Genomic DNA, 8,134 nt, shown 5'->3' with positions numbered 1-8,134 from the left:
TCACCATCCCTGTACTCAAAAACTACTGGTCCCTATGGCTCCCTGTCCCAACAGACAGAAACACCAACCAGGCAGTATAGCCAGGAGGACTGAATGGTGCTTAGGTAAACAGAGAGACATATTAGACCATTTCCCCCCTGTCCCATGGTAGAATTCTCTCTGTCACATCATCCTCTCCCACCCAAAAGGGCATTGCATTTCCAGCAGTGTCTTGCTTCTCTTAATCAAATTTTAGACCTAGACACGATGTCTTCCATTTGCTGCTATTGCTAAGTGCATAATTCTTGGAAGAAAGATGGTAGGAAGCCTCACAATAAAGAAATTAATAGCATGTAATTTAATGCCTCCTTTGCTGCTTTTTTGGGAAAAATTCTTCTGGAATTGTCCTTTGTGGTGAGCCATCTCTGAGGACAGATCATAGAAAGAAATCAATGTTTGCTGGGAGAGGGAAAGGATGTATGTTAAAATACTAATAGTGTTGTCCCAGACAGCTTTAGCACAGCAACATCTGTGTGATTTTCTTGAAATCACACAAAAGGAGATAAAAACCTGTTGATGCAAAGAGTATCAACCACCTTATCATGTAGCAATGCGCTAGTGACCTTTTTTTTTTTTTTTTTTGGGCAGCTACTGCTTTCTCTTGTCTGTTTTTTCTGTGCTTTGGAACACTGAGGTCTGTTCAGCAGTTACTTCTAAATGAGGGCTGTGTGGGTGTCTCCAGCGCCAAGCCTCCAAATGTGAGGACTAAAACAACTTCCTTTCCCTCGTGCCGTGACTCGGATTTGAACCGAGGTTGCTGCAGCCACAATGCAGAGTACTAACCACTATACGATCACGGCGAGCTACAGTGGGTATGTCCAGGGTACTGTGTTTTCTGTCCCCTCTAGCAGAGCCGTGCAGGCATTGCCACCTAGTGTGGGCCAGCTACAATGTCCCACGTGTGGGCATCCTCCCCGGAGTGACCACTACTCTTGAGGCACCCTCGGGCATCTCTCGGCCAAAAACAGCGCTGTTGACAGAGTACATGCTGAAGACAGGCACAAATGCTGCAGTGGCAGAAAAGTATTCCTTCTCCTTTTGACAATTGCAGTCTGGTGAGGAAATCTTTTGTTGCCTTCTGTTTGACCAACATCTACCTTCAAATATACAATAATTTTGGTCTCTGAGTCTTCTTTCTGTTTTCAAAAAATGATGGGGGGAAATCTGGTGAAAGGACTTTCAAAGTTACATAACTAATTTAAAAGCTGTTAAAAGGGAATCATAAAAACACACGTTCCACTCCTGCTCTAAGCCAGATTTCAACCAAGGTTGCCATAGCACATAGTATCAGGCACTGGAATGTCACAGCAAGCTGGTACATTGTGATAGGTTTTGAAGAGACACGGCAGACAAATATCAATTCCAGTAAAATAACAAATGTTGACAGCAGTGAGTCATTAAAGAAGGATTTCTGTTGAGGCTTGAGAGTTAACGTTTCAAAACACAAGTGTTCTTAGTAGAGTTATTCTAATAATTGTCCTATTAAAGATCTTATATCCACTATTTAGTCTCACTTTTTAATTCTGTGTCTGACAACAATAACAAGCAAATATTGATAACAGCAAGTATCTTTACAATTTTGTCAATTAAAAAAGTGGAAGGAATTGGGGGATACACCAGATGGTTGTGCTGCCATCCTGAGGGACCTCATCAAGCTGAAGAAATGGGTTGACGGGAATTCCATGAAGCTCAACAAGTGAAAGTGTCAAACCCTGCACCCAGGGACAAACAGCCCCATATACCAGCACATGCTGGGGGCTTGCCAACAGGAAAGCAGCTTGGCAAAGAATGGCCTGGGAGTCTTGATGGACACCAAGATAATCATGAGCCAGCAATGTGCCCTTGAGGCAAGGAAGGACAAGAGCCTCCTTGGCTGTATCAGGCAGAACAGTACAGCAGGTCAAGGGAGGTGATCCCTCCTCTGTCCTCAGCACTGGTGAGACACATGTGGGTGGTGTGCCCAGTGCTGGGCTACCCAGTACAAGAGAGACATGGACATACTGGAGTGTGTACACTGAAGAACCACAAAGATAATGAAGGACTTGCGGCTTGGAGAGTGGAGCTGGGACTTTTTAGGCTCAAGAAGAGCAGGCTTAGGGGGGATTTTATCACTATGCATAAGTACCTTACGGGAGAGTAAAGAAGTTGAAGCCAGCTTCCTTTCTGTATGCAGTGATAGGACAGAAGGTGATGGGCACCAGGTGAAATAAAGGAAACTCCTTTTAAATATAAGAAAAACTTATTTACTGTGAGAGTAGTTGAACACCAGATCAGGTTGCCCAGAGAGGTTGTGGAGTCTCCAATTTTGAGATATCCAAATCTGACTGGATATGGTCCTGGGCAACCAGCTGTGGTTAACACTGCTCAAGCCACTGTGGTACTAGAGATTTCCAGAGGGCCGAGTCAGTCTCAGTGATTCTGTTTCTCAGGAAAGGAAAAAAACCAACAAGAGCAACCCAAACCTCTTAACCAAAAATAAAATGGCAGTGCTTGTAAACATTTTTTTCTTAACATTTCTATAATGTACACTTGTGCTTAACAGCACAGGCAGTTGAGCAAAGGGAATCCATGAGTGCCAAGAAATGGGATACTTGAAAAAGGATTGACAACTAAATACTTGAAAGCGTGACAACCTTGCCTGTCAAAATCCACAAAATCTGTGTGAGCCAGAGAAGTCAGCAATAGCTAGAGGTTGAGTCTCTTATTTGGTACAAAAAGACTTAGGAAATCTTTAAGTGTCTTCTCCTATGTTTTCAGAATTGACAAAGGTTTTGTAACATGGATCTTGCCCAGCATGTATCCTATATTTTTTCTGGGTGTTAGAGGTGCCAAGTCATAGGTATGTATGTTTAAATGTATAGATTAGCAAGATTGCTTGGAATTTTCTAGCTTCTCTTTTTGCCAAGTTGAATAAATATAGATTACATTGTTTCAGCCAAATTCCATGTGATTCTGAAAAAAGGGCATTGGCTATCTACTAGCTGCAAATAAATAAAAATATGTCAGTTTACCACTGTATTCAGACTACACGCCTTTTTTTTTTTTTAAAATAACTTCACCCAATGTGGCTGGTTGTATGTGCTGGAATAATAATAGGAATATCCACAATCATGCTGCAAATTAATTCCATTTGTAGGATTTTATCTTGTCCCAGTATTTGCAGTTCCGAATTTGATCCAAATGTCTAAATTATTTTAACATTGCACAAGGCCACATTTCTGCACCCAAATGTGTATATACAGCTTTATTTGCATTGCTCTGTAAGACTTTGTGTTAAATGAAAGACTTTTACATCCGTAATGCTTGTGTGTGGTCTCATGGTGATAAAATGCCTATCCACTTCATAATTAAGGTTTACTTGTCACTGTTGCTTCTATCTTCCATACATTTCTTTCATTGAAAACAAACCCTATTGTCAGAAAACCCATAGCAAAGCAATACTAATTGGAAGATACTGTGTGTCATTCAAGCAAAAGAGCAATTTTTACAACATTTTAAACATTTTAAGCATGTTTGCTACATTAATAAGTAAGAATCAAAGCTTCTGCCTTTTTTTGCATTTGATCTTTTGCATTTGTAACTGTTAAGCATGACTAGTTGCTGTTGGCATCAAGGGAAAAACCTGTCGCATAACACTGTGTCAGCATGTCTGAATACAAAACATGAGCCTCTGGAGATTCTTTGGTTTCATAGTATGTTAGTTTCTTTAATTGACTGTGGTTGCTGAAATTTAGGAAAGACCTTGATTCATCTGAAAATTCAGAATCTTGTCCTAATGGCACTGAATGCCAGCAGGTGTCCTTGAAATAATCCTGGCACACCATGTTTCCAGTGTTTCCATTTAAAAATAATCCTAGAAGTAGTATTTGGCCCTAACCTGGTAGCACATGCAGAAGAAACTTAGCTGTGCTCATAGATAGTAAGGTTGCCTTATACTAGAGCAGACAATGTCAATGTCAAGGAAAAGAGGGTTCTAGAATAAGACAAAACCCAGAGGCAAGTAGATTTGAACAAAAGTGACATCATCTTTTTTTGTATTCAGTGTGTGGCTATTTGGAGGTAGCAAGACCACTCAAGTGTATAAGCAGCCTAACTCACAGTGATAGAACAGACCTCTGCCCCAAGACATCTAAGAAGTCATCTGTACTACAATTTTCCATATTTTAGGACATGTTAGCACTACATGTTCACATTCTGCTATTGCTACCAATAAAATCACTTTGTCCTGACACCCATATTCCCCTTATGTTACTGCCTTTCTTTCCTTGTGTATAACAATTCAAATTTTCACTGGATTGAAGTTCTGTTCCCATGTAATTATATCAAAATAAAGGAACATATGAATACATGCTATAGGTTATTGTAATCTTGAATAACTTCCCACAAAATGGACCCAGAGGAAGAAGCTTCTTCCTGGGCTATGTCAAGGACACAGAAGAGCTAACTCAGCTGCTAAGCCCTTTGCACTTTTCTGAGAAAAACAAGTGAACATCCTTAAGGGGTGTCCATTCCAAAGTAAACTCTGACAAACTAAGTTTCATTGCAATCATCCTGATGACATGGTATCACTAAATTAGTCTGAAAAGTTCTTTCTTGTGGTTAGACTAAAAACTTGCAATGCAGTATTACCTTTGCAACTAGGCAAAACAAAGAAATTGAGACCCTTATTTTATTTATTTTTTTGTTGTCTGGGTTGTTATGAGTGGACAGATTATATGAGAATTCAATTCAGACTGTAGAATGCTTAGGGTATGTAAACAATGTACTATTAGACAGTAAACATATTTGGTTTAGAAATGTGTTAGCATTTTTTTCCAGTAAAATTTTTTTAAAAGTTGTGATGGAGAAACTCTTCCATCAAAGAACCTCTCCTATGAGGAAAGGTTAAGAGGATTGGGACTGTTCAGCTAGGAAGAGAAGGCTTCAGGGTGACCAGATTGTGGCCTTTTGGTACCTGAAGGAGCCTTCAAGAAAGGTAGAGAGGGACTTTTTACAAAAGTGTGCAGTGGCAGGACAAAGGGGAATGGCTTCAAACTGAAAGACACCGGGTTTAGATTAGATATTAGGAAAAAATTATTTGCTGTGAGACATTGGAACAGGTTCTCCAGAGAAGTTGTGGATGTGCCATTCTGGAAATGTTCAAGGCCAGGTTGGACAGTGCTTGAAGCTACCTGGCCCAGTGGAAGGTGTCTCTGCCCATGGCAGGGGGGTTTGGAACCCCCTGATGACATTTAAGGTCCCTTCCAACCCAGGCCATTCTGTGATTCTATAATAACTATGGCAATAGTGGGGAAAATTTTACAGGAGCCACATTTAACTTGATTTACAGCTTGTTCTGTGGAAAGGGTAACCATGAGGCAAAACCACAAAGGAAATATTCACATATCTCTTATGTGGAGGACTTTCAAAAATATTCAGACCAGCTGCACTAATGCAACAATCATCAGATCATCCTGATTACATAACCAAATCAAATCTGATCATGGATGGTATTTAAGCATCTTTCAAAATAGGAAAAGGATTTCAAAAACAATTTTTTAAGTAAGGGATTTTTTATAAAATGAAAAATTATTTCAAAATGCATTAGATTCTCAGAAGCTCAGCTTTCATAAAACAAGGTACACATGACATCTAGAACATTTCTCAGAAAGTTTACGGTTTTCTTCTTGGAAATAACAGCGCTCTCTCACTTGTTCCAGTACGAAGATTTCCATAACAGAATTATGTAACGAGGCATGAAATGACCTTTCAATTGCAATTCTGCAGCCAAGCATCATGTTATCTTCACCTCGGTGTAGACATCATTGTCTTCTTTAGCATCTACCAGCAGCCATGAATCCCCTATCTTTCCATTATGTGTATCTCAAATCCTGTGCTTCTTGATTTCAAAACTCATTGTTGGTTTCCTGAAATCTTCATCGTAATGCCTAATTTCTCTGATACATGAATAGTCATCAGCAGCATAGTATAATCCTTGTAGTAATATATTGCTATTCTTAGCAAACATCAGAAGTGCATGGATCAGAAGCAATGTGTCTCTGCCAGGGAGTCTTGCCTTGGTGTTCTGATGAATATTTATGATGTAGCCTCATGACAGCCATGTTTCCCAATATTGTCAGCTCATAGCACCTGTGGCTGGAGCAACTTTGCAAATATTGCTGCTACAGCTGAGCATTTATTTTCAGCTATCAGCCTGTACTCATTGCTGTTGCAGGAAAAAAAAAATCTACCAATTTCTAAGGGAACTCACATAGATTCCTTTTGTCTTTCAGCTGCTTTCTGTAGATCATGATTTTCAGTGTAAAATCATGTCACAACACAATTAATAAGAGACTAATACAAGATGGTCCATAAACAGTTCATAAACAGTTATGTGAACTCTTGTGCAAATTGATCAAATCTTTGTACAATTTTACTTGAAATGTGCTTCAGCTTCTGTACAGATACAGGTTTCTTCTCTGAGCACTTTTAGGGATATTGCCACTGCTGATACCAATGTTTCTTTTCAGAGAAAAGTGATGTTGGTATCACCAGAGCTGTTGCTACTCAGAACCTCCCATGTTCAAAGTCCTGTACATCATCTGTATATGACTACTCTTTATGTTGTTTGGCTATCAAAAATTCTTTCCTCATCTTCTGTTTTTGATGTTTCCTTCAAACTTCAAAAATTTTTAGACAACCTCAAAAACATAGTGGATTGTATATCATAAATATATCAAAAGTTCATTCTGTATAATGTTTATAACATAAATTTAAGCATTAGCCTAGTAAAATACTATTAGTCAATGATATTACAGCAGTGTACCAGGGTGCCTGTGAAAACTTAGATTAATTTCCCTGTTGATATCATCCCATTGGCAACCGTTAGATGTTGACTACAAACATGCTACTGCTTGCCCTGCTTCTGTAAGTCTTTTTGCATTGCAATGAAAAGATACTGTAATTTTTGTTTTCTTTCTTTTTAATGTACCATTTTATATCTCCGAGGATAGCTTTTGCTAATTCAGTTGTGACTTTTATATTGGCTGCACTGAGAGCTACCTAAATGACTAGCTCAACAACCTACACCGTAAACCCTACGTAAACTAATTTCTATTCTTGTAACAAACCAGTAGATTTTAAAAATTATTATAAGTTTAGTTGGTGTTAAAATAATGGTGTTAAGATGATTATAGTCAGATTTTGTTGTGCTAGTTACCTCTTGAATATGCTATTTGGAGTAAGGAAAGTGCTACTCATGGGGATAACAAAATGAGAACTGCTGTTAGTAGAGGTCCTTTAAGCCTTTAAAGGTGGCAGAACTTTCTAGTGCTTTCAATACTAAGGTTAGAAAGACATTATGCTCTATGATATGGTCTTTTATTGTATCTACTGAATGCAAACAAGTGCATAAACAAAAAAAAATCCTACCCAAACCCCACACGTATATTGTTAAAAAAAAATCCCTAATTATCTTATTTAATATGCTATATGCAGCTAAAAGTGGTTAAGATATCATATTCTTAATGTTTTGTTAGGTTGAAAAATTAAAGAGTACAAAAATTATCTGGCTTAGATTGCCTGGTAATTAATATATACCTAGCAGGAGTTCATAAGGAACAGGCACAATAATGTCCAACTTCTGGCTTCCTTGAGAAAGCTAATTTGTGACCCTTTGCTCTTCATTCAAATGGTCTGAAAGAGATTTTCTAACCTTTTTAGAGAATACCAACTTTTAGAAAAGCTCAAACAATCGGTCACTTGATATCCGTAAAATAATAAAGTGTTAAATGATTACAAGGTTAAAAATCAGTCCAGCAACTGGATAATATTATAAATTGAGCCTCAGAACTGAATTAAGGGCATTGTTTAACATCATCTGATCTCAGAGACTGACTCACACTATTAAAATCTCTTCAGCGGCTATGAAATGATCTTATAAACAGAGAATCGTTATTTCATAGTGATTTAACCAGTTATGTCTACATTTTGAATATTTGAAGGATTCAGATTATTCACTGATATGATCTGATTTGTTTCATTGAGAATCTGCTCTTAATACATAGGGGGAAAAAAAGTAGTTATATAAGGGACCAAAAGAAAAGTGATACCAGGT

General features: G+C 38.3%; 1 non-coding gene across 1 annotated transcript; it reads right to left on the bottom strand.

Moving 5' to 3' along the window:
- Nucleotides 1–767: 767 nt before the first annotated feature.
- On the bottom strand, nucleotides 768–839 carry TRNAH-GUG. Its single transcript has one exon. It is a non-coding gene; the product is annotated as a tRNA-His (tRNA).
- Nucleotides 840–8,134: the final 7,295 nt, after the last annotated feature.

The sequence above is a fragment of the Chiroxiphia lanceolata genome, chromosome Z (assembly GCF_009829145.1).
Source record: "Chiroxiphia lanceolata isolate bChiLan1 chromosome Z, bChiLan1.pri, whole genome shotgun sequence".
Taxonomy (NCBI): Eukaryota; Metazoa; Chordata; class Aves; order Passeriformes; family Pipridae; genus Chiroxiphia; species Chiroxiphia lanceolata.
Note: the sequence above shows the minus strand (reverse complement) of the source record. Positions and strands in the feature narration are given on the sequence as shown.